The sequence below is a fragment of the Crocuta crocuta genome, unplaced genomic scaffold, assembly GCF_008692635.1.
Source record: "Crocuta crocuta isolate KB4526 unplaced genomic scaffold, BGI_CrCroc_1.0 scaffold48, whole genome shotgun sequence".
Classification (NCBI taxonomy): domain Eukaryota; kingdom Metazoa; phylum Chordata; class Mammalia; order Carnivora; family Hyaenidae; genus Crocuta; species Crocuta crocuta.
In genome coordinates this window covers 2,453,673-2,473,883 of record NW_027533089.1, presented here as the reverse complement: position 1 = coordinate 2,473,883, position 20,211 = coordinate 2,453,673, and the positions used below count along the sequence as shown (strand labels likewise).

Here is a 20,211-nt window from a genome sequence, read left to right as displayed (position 1 = left end):
AGAGAATATTTTTATACTCTTGGGCTTTGTTAAATAACAATAGATTTAAATAAAAATGTAACAGTATACTATCTTGAGATAATATATGGTTTATATTTCATAATATTATGGCATTGCCCTTTTTCAGATTAAGAAATGGCAGCTCAGAACAGTACAGCAGTTTACCCAGAACCAACAACAGTGATAAATATTATTATATAGTGGATCCTTTATGCCAAACTTTTTTCTAAAAAGATTACACGTGTTTTTATGTATTAGCCTATAATAATTTTTTATTAAATACTTTATTTTCCTGACTATTTAAAGCCAACATCATATTCATGTTTACATTATCTATGTGAGCTATCAGAAAAAAACAGAATGGGGTAAAGGAAAGAAGTGGGTTTTTGTGACACTCAAATTCTTCCGGCTTATTATGTATCATTAAAGAAATTATTTAATCTCTGAATTTCACCTGTCTTATTAATAAATTGGTGATATTTAATGCCTATCTCAAAGCATATCTGTGATGATTAAATACAATATCATGCCTGTCACATAAAAGTCAGTCTTTGAATATTTCTTCCTCATATTTATTACATATTTATTGAATGAATAGTTGATAAAATTATTATAAATATATTACATATACTTTTTTTAATTTAATGGGTTTATTTCCTTTTTTAATTTAAATTTTACTTAACCCACCTCCCTCCATCAACCCATAGTTTGTTCTCTATATTAAGAATTTCTTGTAGGGGGCACCTGGGTGGCTCAGTCAGTTTAATGTCAGACTTTGGCTCAGGTCACTATCTCACGGTTCATGGGTTCGAGCCCCACGTCGGGCTCTGTGCTCTCAGCTAGCTCAGAGCCTGGAGCCTGCTTCAGATTCTGTGTCTCCCTCTTTCTCTGACCCTCCCCTGCTCACGCTGTGTGTGTGTGTCTCTCTCTCTCTCAGAAATAAATAAAACATTAAAAAAAATTTTAAGTTTCTTGTGGTTTATTTCTCTCTTTTCTCTTTTTCTACCCCCCCTTCCCACATGTTCATCTATTTTGTTTCTTAAATGCCACATATGAGCAAAATCATATGGTATATGTCTTTCTCTGACTGACTTACTTCACTCATCATAATACATTCTAGCTCCACACACGTCATAGCAAATGGCAAGATTTCATTCTTTTTGATGGCTAACTAATATTTAACTGTATGTGTATATACATACCACATCTTTATCCATTCATCAGTGGATGGACATTGGGCTCTCTCCATAGTTTGGCTATTGTTGATAATGCTATAAACATTGGGGTGCATATATTCCTTCAATTCTGTATTTTTGTATCCTTTGGGTAAATACCTAATAGTGCAATTGCTGGATCATTGGGTAGTTCTATTTTTGTATTAACCTATAATAATTTTTAAATTTCAACTTTACCAAGGTATCATAGACATATATAAAATTGTAAAATATTTTAAGTGTGCATTATGGTGATTTGATGTACATATACAGTATGAAATGATTCTACTGTCTAGTTAATTAACACATCTATCACATCACATATTTTTCTTTATAATTTTTTTTGATGATACCATTTAAATTCTCCTTTTCTAGCAAATTTCAATTATATAATACAGTGTTATCAACTATGGTCACCTTATTATATGTTAGATACTCAGACCTCATTTATCTTACAGTGGAAAATTTGTATCCTTTACTAACCTCTACCTATTTCTCCCATCCCCTATCCCCAAAACCACTTTTCTATTTGTTTCTATGAGTTTGACTTTTTTTTTTTTAAAGATACCACATATAAGGGAAACTTTGCAGTATTTGTATTTCTCTGTCTTATTTGACTTAGCATAATGCCCTCATGGCACATCCATATTGTCTCAAATGGCAGGAATCTCTTTTTTCTTATGGCTGAATAATAGTCCATTGTATATACATAACATATCTTCTTTTTTTAAGTTTATATATTTATTTTGAGAGAGAGAGAGTAAGAGAGGAGCAGAGAGAGGGAGTGAGAATCCCAAGCAGGATTCATGCTGTCAGCACAGAGCCTGATGCAGCTCAATCCCACAAACTATGAGATCATGACCTGAGCCAGAATCAAGAGTCAGACGCTCAAGTTACTGAGCCACCCAGATGCCCCCCCTTTAAAAAATGTTTATTTATTTTTGAGAGAGATAAATAGAGCATAATTGGGGTAGGGTCAGAGAGAGAGGGGGTGGGGGGAGAGGGAGGATCCCAAGCAGACTCCATGGTGTCAGCACAAAACCCAACACAGGGCTTGAACTCATGAACCATGAGATCATGACCTGAGTTGAAATCAAAAGTCAGCTGCTTAACCAATTGAGCCACCCAGACACTATGTACAGCATGTCTTCTTTACCCATTCATCCATTGATGGAGACTTAGGTTGTTTCCATATCTTGGCTATTGGAAATAATACTGCAATGAACATGGGAGTGCAGATAATCTCTTCAGGATTCTGTTTTCGGTTCCGTTGCTTATATACCAGAAATAGGATTTCTAGATGATGTGATGATTCTATTTTAAGTTGGGTTTTTTCCATGTATTGTTTTCCATAGTGGCTGCACCAATTTACTTTCCCACCAATAGTGCAAAAATGTTCCTTTTTCTCTACATCCTTTTTTAAAAAATATAGATGACATACAATGTTGCATTCATTTCAGGTATACAACATAGTGATTCAACTTTTCTATACATTATGCTGTACTCACCGCAAGTACAGCTACCATCTGTCACCATACAACACGATTGCAATTACCATTGACTGTATTCCTTATGTTCTGCCTTTTATCCTGGTGACTTATTCATTCTATAACTAAAAGCCTGTAGCTCCCTTTCCCCTTCAACCGTATTGCTCATACTCCCATCCACTTTCCCTCTGACTTTTTCTTCACATTCTTGCCAACACTTTTATTCCTTTTCTTTTTTTGATAACAGTCATTGTAAGAAGTATGAGGTGATATTTCATTGTGGTTTTGATTTGTACTTCCCTGATGATGAGTGATGTTGAGCACCTTTTCATATACTTTTTGGCTATTTGTGTGTCTTCTTTAAGAAAATGCCCATTCCATTCCACCCCCCAGATTGTTTGCTATTGAGCTGTATAAGTTCTTTGGATATTAACTCCTTATAAGATACATGACTTCAAATATTTTCTTCCATCTGCAGGTTGCCTTTTCATTTTGTTGAAATGGTTTCTTTTGCTGTGCAGAAGTTTTAGTTTAACATAGCCCCATTTGCTTATTTTTGTTTTTCTTGCCTTTGCTTTCAGTGTCAAATTTAAAAAATCATTGCCAAGACCAATGTCAAGGGCATGTTTGCTTCTTGGAGGACACTCGTACAAAGTTCAGATCATACATTCATGTCTTTAATCCATTTTGAGTTGATTTTTCTGTATGGTATAATATAAGAGTCCAGTTTTATTCTTTTGCATGTGCTGTTCAGTTTTCATTTATTGAACAGACTATCCTTTCCTCATTGTATGTTCTTAACTCCTTTGTAGTTAGTTAATTGGCCATATATGCGTGAGTTAATTTTTGAAGTCTGTATTCTATTCCATTAACCTATGTGTCTTTTTTTTTTGTGGAAATACCATACTGCTTTGATTATGATGGCTTTGTAATACAGTTTGAAATTAGGAAGCGTGATGCCTCCAGCTTTCTTCTTCTTTCTCAAATTTGGTTTGGTTATTTGGGATCTTTCCTGGTTTCATATGAATTTTGGGATTGTTCTCTTTCTGTGAAAACTGTCATTGGAATTTAGATAGGGATTACATTGAATATGTAGATTACTTTGGGTGGTATGGACATTTTAACAATATTATTTTTTTCTAGCCATGAGCACAGAATATCTTTCATTTATATGTGTTTTCTTCAATTCTTTTCAGCAATGTCTTATAGTTCTCAGAATACAGATATTTCACCTCTATGGATAAATTTATTTCTAGCTATTTTATTCATTGTAATGCTTTTATAAATAACATTATTTCTTTAATTTCTCTTTCTGAGAGTTTATTATTATTGTATATAAACACAACTGAATTTTATATATTGATTATATTTTCTGCAGTTTTTCTTAATTTGTTTATTCTAATAGTTTTTGGTGGAATCATTAGGGTTTTCTATATGTAATATCATGTTGCCTACAAATAAAACAGTTTTATTTCTTTCTTTCTTATTTGAATGCTTTTTATTTCTTTTTCTTGCCTAGCTGCTCTGGCTAGGAGTTCCAGTACAATGTTNATTGTTAGTTTCCTGAGGAACCTCCACACTGTTTTCCAGAGGGGCTGTACCAGTTTACATTCCCACCAACAGTGTAGGAAGGCATCCTTATCTTCCTAATCCTAGAGGAAAAGCTTTCAGCTTTTCAATACTGAGTGTGATATTATATGTGAACTTGCCTTTATTATGTTGAGGTATGTTCCCTCTATATTCACTCTGTTGAGATTTTTTTTCAAGAATTGATGTTCAATTTTGTCAAATACTTTTTCTTTTTTTTTTCTTTTTTTTTCTAAATATTTTTATTTATTTCTAGGAGAGAGAGAGAGACAGCGTGAGCAGGGGAGGGTCAGAGAGAGAGGGAGACACAGACTCTGGAACAGGCTCCAGGCTCTGAGCTGGCAGTCAGCACAGAGCCTGATGCGGGGCTCGAACCCCCGAACCGTGAGATCATGACCTAAGCGAAAGTCGGACGCTTAACCAACTAAGCCACCCAGGCGCCCCTGTCAAATACTTTTTCTGTATCTATTGAGATGATCATATGATTTTTATCTTCCGTTTTGTTAATGCGGTCTATAACTTTGGTTGATTTGGGAATGTTGAACCATCCTTGTATTCCTGGAATAATACCTACTTGATCATGGTATATGATCCTTTTAATGTATTTTTTTGAGTTCTCTTTTAAAGTTTATTTATTTATTGTTTTTGAGAGAGAGAGAGAGCATGAGTGGGGTAGGGGCAGCGAGAGAGAGAGAGAGGGGCAGAGAGAATTCCAAGCAGGCTCTGAGCTGTCAGCCCTGATGTGGGGCTTGAACTCACAAACCATGAGATCATGACCTGAGCCGAGATCGAGAGTCAGATGCCTAATTGACTGAGTCATACAGGCACCCCTTTTTAAGTTTTTAAAAAGTTTTTAATTTATTTTTGAGAAAGAAAGGGAGAGAGGGCATGAGTGGGAGAGGAGCTGAGAGAGAGGAAACAGAGAATCTGAAGTAGGCTCCTCATTGACAGCAGAGAGACTGATGCAGGGCTCAAACCCACAAACCATGAGATCATGACCTAAGCTAAAGGCAGATACTTAACTGACTGAGCCATCTAGGTGCCCCTCTTTTAATGTACTCTTTAATTCAATTTGCTGATGTTTTATTGAGGATTTTTGCCTTTATGTTCATCAGGGATATTGGCCTATACTTTTTTCTTGTTGTATCCTTTTCTGGTTTTAGTACCAGGGTAATTGTGGCCTGGTAAAATGAGTTTGGAAATGTTCCCTCCTCTTCAATTTTTGGGAAGTATTTGAGAAAGATTGGTATGGATTATTCTATAAATGTAGAATTCACAAGTGAATCCATCTGGTTCTGGAATTTTCTTTGTTAAAAGAGCTTTTTGATTACTGATTCAATGTCCTTACTAGTAATATAGCCATTACACCTTTCTTCTGAGTAGTATTTTCTGAGTATATATTTTTCTATCCTTTTATTTTTAGCCTATCTCTATCTCTATCTCTTTCTACCACTGTCTCTATCTCTATATTTAAAGTGAATTTCTTGTATACAGCATATGGCTGGATCCATTTTTTTAATGCAATATGACATCTATATTTTCAACTATAGTGTTTTGATCATTACATTTTATGTAATTATTAATACTACGGTTTATGCCTATTGTCTTACTATTGATTTTCTATTTATTCCATCTGATTCCCCCACCCCCTTTTCTCTCTTTTTTTGCTTTTAAAAATATTAATTGGGTACTTTATCTCCACTAATTGACTGGTTTCATTTTATTTTCTTAGCTGTTCCTTTAAGTTTTTTAGCATATATCTTTAACTTATCACTGTCTTCATCAAAATAATACAATAACATTCCTCCCTGTCTTTTATACTCTTTTGTCATACATTTTAATTTTATACATTTTATACATGTTATTATATTATATAAATATAAATTTGTATATTATTATATTATATAAATGTAATTATAAATATAAACAGATAAATAATTATCTTTTAAAGAGATTAAAAATGAGATAAATGTGTCTTTTATATTTATCCACATATTTGTCATTTCTGACACTTATCATTTCTTGATGTAGGTCCAGATTTCTATCTGGTATCATTTTTCTCTGACTGAAAAAATTGTTTTACATTTATTTTTGTACTGGCCTATGAGTGATGAATTCTCTCAGCTTTTGTCCATTTAAAAAAAGTCTGTGTTTCATTTTTAAAATATATTTTTGATGGGTTTAGAATTGTAGGTTGATAATTTCTTTCAGCACTTTAAAGTGGTCTATCTATTTTCTTCTGTCTTGAATGACTTCTGATTAGAAATTGGCTCTTCCTCTTTGTCCCTCTGAATAAAATGTGTCTTTTTCCTCTGGTCATTTAAATGTTCTTTTTTTATAGTTTTCAGCAATTTCATTGTGATTTACCTTAGCTTGATTTTCTTTATGTTTCTTTTACTTGAACTTATTGCAATTCCTGGATCCATTGTTTTATAGTTTTCATAAAATTTGGGCACATTCAGCCATTATTTCTTCAGATATTTTTATGTCACATACCTTCCTTCTAGGATTATGATTATACATAAGTTAGATTGCTTGATATTGTCCCACAGGTCACTGGTGCTGTTTGTTTGTTTAAGTTTAATTGTTTTATCCTTTTTAGAAATATTTCTTTATTTTGAGAGAGAGAGAGAGAGCATGAGCAGGAGAGGGGCAGAGAGACAGGAAGACACAGAATCTGAAGCAGGCTCCAGGCTCTGAGCTGTCAGCACAGAGCCTGACGAACTGTAAGATTATGACCTGAGCAGAAATCAAGAGTTGGATGCTTAATTGACTGAACCACCCAGGCACCCCTAGAACAGTTTTAGATTCACAGCAGAATTGAGTGGTACATAGAGAGATTTTCCATATTCCTCCTGTCTCCGCACATGGATAGCCCCCTTATTATAAACATCCCTGACTAGAATGGTGCTTTTGTTATGTAATCAGAGAACCTGCATTGATATGTCATTATCACTCAGAGTCCATAGTTTACATTAGGGTTCATTCTTGGGGTTGTACATTGTTTAGGTTTGGACAATTGTATAATAGCATGTATCCCTACTTAGGGTAGATTCACTGCCCTAAAAATCCTCTGTGCTCTGCCTATTCATTCCTCTCTAAACCCTAACTCTTGGCAACTTTTTATGTTTTTATAATCTCCATAGTTTTGCTTTTCCTTGAATGTCATGTAGTTGGAATCATGTAGTATGTAGTTTTCTTCAGATTGCCTTCTTTCACTTAGTAATATACATTTAAATTCCTACCATGTTTTTCTTTCTTTTTTTTCTTTAAGTTTATTTATTTTGAGAGAGTGAGCAGGGGAAGGACAGAGAGAGAAGGAAAGAGAGAATCCTAAGCAGGCCCTGTTGTCCATGTGGCCAAAGATCTTATGGACACCTGGGTGGCTCAGTTGGTTAAGTGACCAACTTTGGCTCAGATCATGATCTCAGGGTTTGTGGGTTGGAGCCCCATGTCAGGCTGTCCACTGTCAGTGCAGAGCCTGCTTTCAATCCTCTGTCCCCCTCCTCTCTGCCCCTTCCCCACATGTGCACTTTCTCTCTTTCAAAAATAAATAGGGGCATCTGGGTGGCTCAATCGGTTAAGCATCCAACTTTGGCTCAGGTCATGATCTCATGGTTCGTGGTTTCAAGCCCCATATTGGGCTTTGTGTTGACAGCTAGCTCAGAGCCTGGAGTCTGTCTTTGGATTCTGTGTCTCCCTCTCTCTCTGACCCTCCTCTGCTTATGCTGTCTCTATCCCTCTCTCAAAAGTAAATAAAACGTTTTAAAAATTTTTAAAAAAACAAAAATAAATAAACATTAAAAACTTTTTAATTGGCCAAAGATCTTAATAGTTGGACACTTAACCAACTGAGCCACCCAGACTCCCCATTTGTGTTCTTATTGTTGAGTTTTTGGAGTTCTTTGTACATTTTGAATAACAGTCTTTATCTTATATGTCTTTTGTAAATATTTTCTCCTAATCTGTGGCTAGGTTTCTGGATATGTTTCTAATTGATTAATTTTTCTAATTATGGGAAATAATATCTCACTCCTTTGCATGCCTAGTACTTTAGCAAGATGCTAGACCTTGTGAATTTTACTACTGAGTACTAAATTTTATGGTTGGTTACTGTATTTTGTTGCATTTCTTTGAAGAGTATTGGACTTGTTTCAGTGTGCAGTTAAGTATATTGGCTTTATCCTTCCAAGGCTTACCTTTAAGTCTTGTTATTGTAGGCCTCTATTTTGGAAATAATTTGACCGTACTACTAATTCATGACCCTTCTTTCAGAGATCACAAACCTGCATTGAATTTTGTGCAATATCTGAAAGTCATATTTCATATATTTTGTCTGGTTTAGTTGTCTATAGTGGGAAGCCAAAATCTTTCATGAGGAGAATTAGAAGAAAAGCTTTCTGTTTGTTTGTTTACAACTTATTATTAAACTTGGTACTAATAATGTTATTCTAACTGTTTAATATTGTTGTCTAATTTCAGAAAACCTCTCTCAAATGTCTTTTGGACTTAGCTACATACTTCCAGTTATAAGATATATTCATGCCACAATATGACTTCTGGACTCCTCATTGTATCATGGTTATGAATGTGTCAGTTCACAGAGTGATAGAATTATTGCTAGAAGCCAGTCTGGAACTTGATTGGCTAGTTACAGTTTACTTATACATAAAACTCTACAGACCCCATAAGACTACCCCACTAAATCCAAGCTGCATATATCCCTAACTGAATCTTCTTAGCTGGACCCCAAGATGAATGTGGTCACTCTGGCACACCTAACATGAAGAAGTCATCATGAATAGAAACTCTGCTTCTAGCTTAATTGGAGTTAATGTATTTTACTTCAAAAATTGTACAAAAATGTATGATCATTAAATTCATTGTTGGAGTCCCTCTTGATGTCTAGGGAGGGGACTGTGCAAAGGAGACTTGGATTTTGTGCTTCATTAGCTTCGTAGTAAATCAGTCTCTGATTTTAGCATCACTTTCTTTTTTAATTTATTTATTTTGAGAGAGAGGGAGAGAGAGGAGAGAACCAGTGGGGGAGGGGCAGAGAGAGAAGGGGACAGAAGTTCTAAAGCACGCTCTGTGCTGACAGCAGAGACCCCAATGCAGGGCTCAAACTCACGAACTGTGAGATCATGACCTGAGCCAAAGTCACATGGTTAACTAACTGAGCCACTTAGGCACCCCTAGCATCAGTGTTTTAAAATGTACCATCATTCAGGCACATGGGTGGCTCAGTCGTTAAGCATCTGACTTCAGCTCAGGTCATGATCTCACAGTTTGTGAGTCTGAGTCCCACTTTGGATGAGCTCAAGCCCCACTTTGGGTAAACAAGAGCCCCATTTTGGGTAAAAACATAAGCCCTGGTGATCCCCACTTCTCTCTCTCTTTCTCTGCCCCTTGATCATTGCACCCTCTCTCTCAAAAAAAAATGCACAATCATTTTATATCACATATAGATTATGAGGTTTGGGAATTATTTAGACTATAATCTTGAACTGAAAAAAAATAATCTTTTTTAAGGTACTAAATATGGGAATCAAAAAATATGTTTTTGGTGTGACTATTACTTCATAATTACCTGATGCTGACAAAAGCCAGTTACATACTAAGTTTCTGCAGACCCACAGAAAATAATGTACTAAAGATTTGGGTGAGGGAAAAAAATCCAGGCTTTTTGGAATATAGACTATTTTATTCACATTTATTCATTTTTGAGAGACAGAGACAGGGCATGAGTGGGGGAGAGGTAGAGAAAGAAGGAGACACAGAAGCCAAAGCAGGCTCCAGGCTGTGAGTTGTCAGCATAGAGCCCGACTTGGGACTCAAACTCACAGACCGTGAGATCTTGACCTTAGCTGAAATCCTTAACCGAATGAGCCACTCAGGTGCCCCTGTAATACAGAATCTTAATGATTACAAAACAAAAATGAATAAGCAAAAGTCTGGATTCAAAAGTAGAAAGTATTGTTTTTACTTCCATACTTAGTAAGTGGAATAGTTCTCATATGTCAATTTTCTCATCTGTTTCCCTCAGTTGATCACATAGAAATAATGAGACTAGAAACTTGATTTTCACAACTAAGCTTGTTGCAATGTAGCTTCCCAAAAGTCATTGGGCTTTTATTAGTTTTTATTGCAAGTATTCTATTTTAACAGAATTGATACAAACTACATATTAATGTTTTTCTCTTTTAGAGAATGCTAAGAATGTCTTTTCATAAGGAAATGATTTCTTCTTTAAAAAAAACATATCAATCTACTGACAGTTACCATGTTTCAGATGTAGTAAAGCTAAATTCCTCATAAAGGACAAAAGAAATTCTTTTGCACACTAAATAGCAGTACCCAGACTATAGTAATGTCTGGTTACTGTTTGGAAGTTTAGAATTCTTTTCCTGTTTCGAATGTTCATTCTTGTTTTGAATTGTTGATTAAGAGAACAAATTTAGTGACAGACTTTTTCTTCTGGATTTCAAGTAACCAGTTGATTGGCTATCTGCTGTAAGCATAATAGTGAAGGGTACAAATGAGCTAGTGACACCTTTGAGAATAAGAAGAATTAAATACAAGAAAGATTAAATGCTGAGGTAGAGTTCAGAAAAGATAGCAATCTCTATGGCCTCAAGTAAAGATTCTGAAACTTAAGTCGAGCTTTGACAGTTGAATAGAATTTAAAGAAGGCTATTCCAAAAACATCCAGTAAGAGTAAAGATAACAAGTAGGATAACAAGTCTCTTTTAATTTTATCTAATTCAACCACAGTTGTCAAAAATTTATTCTCTTCTGAGTATTTTGCTAATTAAAGGATACAAAGATAAATGAAGAATAGTCTTTACTCCCATAGAATTTAATCTGGAAAACAGAATGATATGGACACAACTACTATAAGAAAATGGATTTCTGTGAGTGAAATTTATATTATAACCTTTATTTAAATGCCTGAGCAACAGACCTGTGGACAGAAAGATCGAAGTTTAAATTTTAGCTGTGCCTCTTCCTAGCTAAGTAACCCTGAGCTGATTTCAGTATTAATTTCATCCATGACTGTGTTCCACCGGTTTTGCAGATGTAATTGGAAGTTCTCCACCAGCAAACTCATTCCCAGCCGGTCAGCGAGCACTGCCATCAGTATTACCAATTTATCAGAGCCTAGGCTAGCTTTCCTTCCACAGGCTTTTTATTTTGTGCTTCATAAATACCCATGAAGTCACATTAAGTCACATTAACCCAACAGCAAATTATTGGATTCCAGTTCTTGCTATCTATCTATAGGCATGGCTGTTCCTGACTCACCAACTGAATCAGATTCCATTGGCCTGACTCTTAGAGCCACATCCGCACTTACTGTTTGAAAGTTGATCACTGGGCCACAGTAAGAGACCAGGCTCCAGTTAGTCCAGTTTCCTTCAGTCTGTCATCCATGAGGGTGACCATCTGTCTTGGCATGCCTAGGATTGAGGGGATTACTGGGACATGGGAGTCTCAGTACTAAACTGGGAAAATCCCAGCTAAACCAGCATGAAATGGTCATCCTACCACTGGCCTAGTCCAGACCCCTCCCCCGTGACTCTAGCCCTTGTTGTTGAAGACTCGGCATATCTGCTGCTTAAAGTAGTCCAAGTTTGACAGTCTCCTAGGTATTTTGAGAGTTAAAACAGAAAATGTATGCGAGGGCTGAGTTCCTGAATGAGAATGCCAAGCCAGTTTCAAATTAAAAGTAATACTAGATTGCAAATTAAAACACTCTGCCAGTTAAAAAAACTTCAGGGACTGGGAAAGAAAAGCAAATAGCTTGAGTGAAAGGTTATATAACATCATAGATAAAGCTGAAAAGTAGGGTTTGACCAAGATTTCTTTCTGTGTGTTTGTGTATGTGTATACTTGCATGAGTATACATACATGTATATGTGTGTTTGTTTAGGGGCATAAATGCTATGAAAAATGTTTGGACAAATCAGTAGAACTAAGGTAGTATCTGGATAATATAAGTAAGGAATGGCTTAATAGCCATTACTTCATAGAATACTTCATAGAATATTCTCAATTTTATTTTCATAAATTTGAAGTAAACCCTTGAAGCTTTTTATTACATATTTATGAGAATCAAGTATAAGATAATATGATATAAACCCAAATCAAATAATTGGTTATTTCTAACTTAATACGTTAATATTTTATAGGGAATTTGGAGATAAATTAGATAATTATCAGAGATAGGGACAGAAAGAAGGTGATTAAATGTTTTTACTTAGAACATATGGACAGTTGACTTAATGCATCTTAAATGTCTTAGAAGTTTTGACAACCTTATGATAATTGATATTTTCTTGCATTTGATGACTTTGACTATACACACTATAACTACTGATTCATTTCTATAAATAGTCTTATAAAGCAAAAAGTTCCCTCAGTAGTCAATGACATTAGTTTCCTAACTTAAAGCTTTTTTTCCCACTTAGAAATAATTAGCTATGTTTGAAACTTTCTCACAAGAATTTCTTTATAGAGGAAATGATGCTTTCAAATTGAGGTTCCCAACTAGATTAAAACTACTTTGTGGAAGGGATCATGTCCTTACTTCCATATCCATTTTCATATATACAGTTAGGAAATGTTTATAAATCTGTTAGTGTTCACAAAACTGCCTTCTCCAGTATAGTGATTTTGAGACAAGATTTGGGGGACCAAAGTGCAGCAGCACAGTTGTTCTAGGTAGGTTTGGACTCTGAATCAGTTTCAGGTGCATATCAGATCAGAACAATAAATTCTGAATCTACAAACTCAGGGGGTTTCTATTACCATATTTGTAGTTTCACAGTTATTAGCACAGTACAACATAGAGAGTTAATGAAGACAGTTAATGATGATGATAGGTTAATCAACTCAGTTCACTCAATAAATATTTATAGGGTGTCTTCTATGTGTAAGGCACACTTTTAATTCCTAAGGGTATAGTCAAAATACTTAGCCTTGTAGAGTTTGCATTCTATTAAGGAAAATAGACCATAAGAAATAAAAGTAAATATATAGTATGTCAGATGGTAATAAACACTATGAAGAAATGAAAGCAGGGTGAAGGGCTTAGGGAGTGCTTGGGAGTGGAGAGGGCAGGCCTGCTGTTTGAGATTTGGTGTCAAGGAAGGCCTCGCTGAAAAGATGACATTTGAGCAAAGAAGAATGTGGGCTTTGAAGGTATGTGAAGAAGAGCTTTCTCGGCAGAGGGAGAAGCAAGTGCCAAGGTCCTAAGGCAGAATTGCTCAGATATCAAGGAATAGCATGGAGGTTAGTCTGGTAGGAACACATGGAAAAGAAGGAGTGGCAGGAGATGAGCATGGAGAGATTGGGGCTCAGTGCCAGGTTTTAAAGGGCCTTATAGGGTAGGGATTTGGGACATTTACTCCCGGTGAGATGACTTTGGAAACGAAGGGTTGAACTTTTTAATTCAAATACCCTCAAACCAAATTGCCATAAGACTTGCCATCTGATTAAGAAGACAAATTCCATTTTGAATTATCTTTTTGAACTTAGATGGATCATCCTATGAGCTTATTAACTCAATCTTGGAAAAGACTTGCCTGGTAATTTGGCAGCAGCCAGATTCTAGTTGCCGAACTTCTCAGAACAGCTTGTCCATTTTTCAGATTTGCGTGTTTCATCTCTCTAAAAAGCTTGGCTAAAGTTTTTAGCAAATCAGGACCAATACTTTTATAAACTTATGGTATATTATTGACAGTTTACAAGTAGAAGAAAGCTTGTTTTATTAGCTAGAATATTTTAGTTTACTCTAATCATTTATCCAACAAGAATTTACTTTTTTCCTGTTGTGTTTCAGAAATGGTGCTAGGTATCAGAAATACAAAAATATATAAAGACTCTTTTCCTCAAAGGGCTCACACAGTCAAATAGGTGATGTAGATTCACAGGTAAATGATCACAATATGATATGGCAACTGTCTAAAACTGGTACCTAGTGAGTGCTCTTAGATTCTTGTTACCCAACTAAATTGTAGTAATTCTGTCTGAAGTTAGGGAAGGATGACTGGTTCAGATTCAGCCAGCAGCTTCATGAGGAAAGCTCACAAAGAGCTTTGTCTTGTTCTCTCCAGCATCTAACATAGAATCTAGCAAATAATAGGTGCTCAGTAAAAACTTATAGAATGAATGAGTAAATGAATATACGAATGAAGAGAGGGTTGAATGGAGTCTGAGGGACGAATAAGATTTGTTTGGGAGGCAGACACACATTGCTGGCAAAAAGAACCTGGTGTGCAAAAGGTATGAAGATACAGAAAATTGTGATTCCATCCCAGTAATAATTTTAGATTTCCATTTAAGGTATTCTGCCAAGTCCAAACTTGGGACATAATTATTGATACAAATGCTTCTTTTCAGTGTATTTCTTATGAATTTGTATGCATCTAGAAACTCCTTAAGACATTACTGGTATATATTTGTATATACTAGCCAGAGGAGATATGTATATTTTTAGTACAAAAAAATTTATTTGTTGCCCAGCTTCTTTTTTAAAAACTATATTTATATGCAAGAACAACTCTGAAATCAGGAGAAGTAGTGTGGTCCTATCAGTATAATGCTTAATCCACCTGGGCAAACTTAGTAGAAAAAATTTACAGATTTTGCCATACAGTCACATGCACTATTTTGTCCATTAGTTGTGCGGTTAAACCTTCATCAAGGTAGAACAAGCCCTGGAAATGGTTTCAATTGAATGACAAAAGAAATGGAATAAGTTTCATTCAAAACTGGTTCACACCAGCTCTCCTGCATGTACTATTAACTGCTAAGATCAAGTCACAAAACATTATTTTGAGGAGAAAGGGTTTAGTGAACCCTAGAAATTGGGTTTGATTTATGCCAGAAAATCTGCCTTTTCACTGCTTGAGATTCTATGGAAGAAAGCCACAGTCTTTTACCAAATGGTTTCTAAGGAAACCCCTTATAGCACAGCATCTGAAAACAATTTGGTTGTTAATGAGAAATGGTTCTCACGATGGTGGGAAAGTGTTGACTGAAAAGAAAAGACTTCTAGATTTGGCAGTCTGTCTGTAAAAAGTGTTTACTGTTCTGCAGTTACGTTCCTGAAATTTCTGCATAGATCAAACATTTGCAGGTCCTATTTCACAGTAAGTCTTGCTTTGTAAATATATTTTTTAAAAGAAGCAATAGAAAAATTTTATGCTAAAACTGTAGATACTTGAACTTGTGAGTATATTCAAACAAGTGTCTTCCCAGAGTCTGCAGTCCATTGAGTTTTCCAATCTGTTTTGGAATTCTAACATTCCATTCAGTGTGCTTAAATTCATAGATTATTAACATTGTATTATAAGTATATGAAGTTAAATTGCATGAAGGGTTGCTAAAATTCCTAAAATATGGTAGAGAATTTACATATTCCTTAAACCTGTTTTTCAAATGTGTTCTGAAATGTCTCATAAGTTGTATTTATTTTACTTCTTTTAAGTTCTTCAAAAGAAAGCAACTAATTGGAATGTTTTAGCTATAATCCTTTTATAATAATTTCAAGATTCAATATTAATACCTAATGAAGTGCTAAAACCTTGTAGTTAAAAAAATAAATGCTAGATATGCACTAATTCCTCCAAATGAATCTATTGAAGTAAGATTCCAAGATAACCATACCTGTATATTTTCTCGATAACCCCTAAGTCATGAAACCAAAAGAAGAAATTCATACAATAATTTCAAATAGGTTTTCACCTGCAGCACGATTCAGAAACATGAGTGAATCTATGACAGGAAGCAGAAGAGGCCACCAGAAGTTCAGAGGAAGATATTTTGAAATATTTCTTGCCCTGGGAGCATTACAAGTTTGTGAGTCTGTGTAAAATATAATACTCAGTTGTCACTTGAAAGCCTATGGGTGCATCACTTGGCCCACGGCTGCCACCAGTCCATCTGTCCTCCGTATGTTTTCTGTTTTTGACTTTTGTACGAGGCAGGGTTGCCAAGAGTCTTCTTGCTGTCCTCAGTTGTTTTCCTCATTTGACCCCCACCTCCTTTCTCTTTCTTCTCCGGTCTTTGAACTTCCTCCACTTTGGGCAGCTGCTTTCATTTGTGGCTCTGCTTTGGGCAGGGAAAAAATTCTGCCAATGGAAACAGGGAAAATAAGAAAAAAAAAACCAAGACGGGTTGCAAGTGCTTTGCGTGCGCTGCGGCGCTCTGGCGGCCCACTGTGGGGTCCTTCAACTCCTCGAGTAGTAGACTGAGAAGGGATCTGCTGTTGGGGACTGACCCAAAGTGACCACAGATTATCCAAGAGACCTTCTCTTCTTGTCTCAGAACCAACAAATCCAGCAGTTGTGTTGAGGGAAGCTGGAAGGTGTTATATTTTATATGTTTATTACCCACCCCGTACTCGGAGAGCATATATTCTCCATTCAGCTCCGTCAGATCTCTTGTCAGTTTGCCTGGTTACAATAAACACTTATTTACATAGTATTTTGGGGTATGACATTTTAGGGGAAAAGAGTATGACTTTCTTTTCTACTCTCCCTTATTCTCTACAATATGGAAACTCAGAGGGCAGAAACTTCTTAATTTAACTTTCTCAGTGTCATTGATGACAGATAACCATGTATATGAGTATTTCATAAACATTAGTTCATGAAGAGAATGAAAAAGCTACTTTTCTGAAACAAATGAACAGCAAGCCAATGCTTTATCATTGCCGTTGTTAGGCTGGTGTGTTCAATTATTTGAGGTTTAGTGAAAATTTTTTTGAATGGCTGAGGAACAGAAGACATGTCATTCTTGTCTCTGTTGATAAAACATCGGAAGGGTAAATTGACAGTGGGAGATGCCCCAAATAGACATAGAGTTTCTGCCTCAGCACATTCAACTTGTTCCTACTTCTTTTCTTCCTCCCTTTCCTACAGTACCCGCCACGGCACCACAAGACGGCTCCCCACAGAGGGCAGCGGGCTAACTGGGCAGGTGGTAAGTCCAGTGTTAGACTCAGAAAGGAATATTTGCCTTTACTTCAATACACACTGTGCACCTCACACTGACAAGTGTATAGCCGAGTGAAGAAATTGTCGAGGCAAAATACTTCCTCCCTTTGACCTTGTCTGAGTGCAATTAATTTTTATTATCCAAGCTAAAGACGTAAAAAGGAACCGCACAAGAGCTGTAAACAAGTATGTGTGAAAAACAGGAGTAACTGTATTTGCTGAGTCGAGATCCAAGTAAAGGCATGGATTACATTTCCCTGTCTTGGAAGAACTTCTGAAAATAGGTACAGTCTTCTGTCTTCTGGTAAATTCAATTCAAAATATTCCAAGTGCCTGTTATATGCTAGACTCTTCTCTAGTAATTTATTCACTGTGAATGCAAAGATAATGGGGATGTCCTACCCATAGAGGAGCTTACAGACAAGACTTGTGGCAGCCCCTCTTCTCAGAGTCTTGAGAGTTTTAGATAGTGTCTCTAGATTTGTGTCTCACTGAGCAGTGATGCCCTTATGCATGTAACAAACTGGTAATGAATGGCCTATGTTGTGCTGAAGTACCGACTCCCTGGCTTTACAATGATAATAAAACAAGAGACCCTCTCCTCCAGAAGTCTCAGGCTAGAGGAGGAAAGAGAGACCTCAAAGAGAAATTATTAAACCATTTTTACATAAGTGAGAAAATAATATTCTCTCTGGAACAGCCAATTTCTGAAATTGATAAATCTTACCAGTTCAGTGAAAATGCATGTAAAGTGCTTCATATGGTACCTGGAAGATTGAAAACACTCCTCAAAAGATGTTAACTATCTTCTTTATCATTATTGCCTTTACCTCTTCTATTTCAGTATTCTCATGCCAATATTGAGCACCAGTCTAGCCCTTCCATATTTCACCTCTTTAAATGTCTCACTTACAAAAGTCAATATATTTTCTAGGGGAAAAGCAACAGCTTATGTGAAAGCGTACTATCATGACTTATGTTCATCCATGGTTCCTAAATGTTGCATGTAGTGATAAACACAAAGCTGTATGAAAAATTGCCTATTAGCTGAGAGTTCAATGGAAGGCTTTTCATTCTACCTCCACATTTCCATCCATTTCAGCAGAGTTTCTTTTTTGGAAAATGAGTAGTGAATTGTATCATGAAACATTTTAATTAAACAAGGTAGGATTTAATGAGTTCTGCTCTGGATGACTATCTATGCTATTGTGAATATTCAGTTAATTTTTAGAACAGGGCTTCTTAACCTTAGGTCTATTGATATTGTGGGCCAGGTAATTCTTTGTTTTGGGGGACTGTCCTGTGCACTATAGGATGTTTGGCAGCATCCCTGGCCTCTACCCTCCAGATGACATCATCCTCACAGTTGTGACAGCCAAGAATGACTCCAGACATTGCCACTTGTCCGCTAGGGGCTAATATCTCCCCTAATTGAGAACCACCACTTTTAGAAACTCTGGCCATTGATACCATGAGAAAGAATGAAATCTGGCCATGTGTAGCAACATGGATGGAACCTGAGGGTGTTACGCTGAGCGAAATAAGTCAGGCAGAGAAGGACAGATACCATATGTTTGCACGTATAAGAGGATTAGGAGGAACTTAATGGAGAACCATGGGGGAGAAGAAGGGGAAAAATAGTGGGGGAGAGGGAGGGAGGCAAACCATGAGAGACTCTTGAATGCTGAGAACAAACTGAGGGCTGATGGGGGTGGGGGAAAGGGGAAGTGGGGTGATGGGCTTGGAGAAGGGCACTTGTGGGGATGAGCACTGGGTGTTATATGGAAACCAACTTGACAATAAACTATTAAAAAAAATCTGGCCATTGATTTAAGCATATGGGATAGTTTCAAACTGACCTGTGGTATGGCTTTTCTTCCAGTAGGTGTAGGTCTTCAGTTGGCCATGCTCCTTCTTTAAATAAGTGCCTGGTTTGTGTGAGGTACTAGCAAAACCATCATGAGTAAGTTGCACCTTACCCAGAAGCAACTCGTAGTCTAATAATTTACAAATTATGTTGATTTGTCAGGTTTTGTAAGTGTGCCAGATGAGTCTTAGTAACACTCTGAAGCAGTGCTCTGGGCTTAGCTAATGCTAATAAATATCCCAAAGTGGTATTATGTGGTATCAAAATACTTCCAAAGCCGTGGACAATCCCTATACTTTTCTTTAAAGTTTTCATTGACCATTCTTTGATTCTTGTGCATAGAATAAATTGAAATTAGTTGCTTTACTACTGGGATAGTGATCTCTTTTTTTGTTTATTAAGTCTTTTTCCTCCAAATTTTTTATAAACCAAACACTTGTGTTATGGACTCAGGGGATAATAACAGCACCTGTCCTGATACATAGAGTTCTTATTGTTTGGACAGCTGTCCTCACTCTGGACATTTGTACTTGCACTTTCAATTTTAAAAGAATAATTGTGTGATGAAAAAGATCTTGTAATTGTGTAACTGAAGCTAAACTGAGTGTTCGGCTCACTGTAAAGTATATAAAAAACTGTAAAAAGTAACAAATAACCCCAAATTCTATAACTAAGCAAACCAAGTGTAGAGTATTATACAACATAGCATTTCATACTGCATTTGAACTGATAAGATGTTGGGCAATATAGTTGAATATAGTTAAATAGTTACATAGGAATAAAAGCATTATTCTCTACTAGTACAGCATCTCCCTTCCATTTATATAGTCCTTTGTATATGCCCAGGTGATTTAACTCTTAATTCATAAAGCTGTCTTGAAGATTTGATTTTTGTGTTTTTTTTTATGTGTTACCAGTAAAGAAACTTCAAGGATATACAGTCACTTTTACCTTTAATATTTCCTCTGTCACTAACGGCCTTTCTATTAAGATTTTTACTTTGTAAATCTAGCATAATTTTATATACATATATATATATATATATATATATA

The 20,211-nt window shown here is 36.0% G+C and overlaps 1 long non-coding RNA gene across 1 annotated transcript in view; it reads left to right on the top strand.

The window, feature by feature from the left end:
- Nucleotides 1-20,211, top strand: part of LOC144216728 (uncharacterized) — a 139,098-nt gene that overhangs the window by 31,693 nt on the left and 87,194 nt on the right. Inside the window, exon 3 of the long non-coding RNA XR_013330727.1 lies at nucleotides 17,218-17,278. This is a non-coding gene — a long non-coding RNA (uncharacterized LOC144216728). The remainder of the gene's footprint in view (nucleotides 1-17,217; nucleotides 17,279-20,211) is intronic.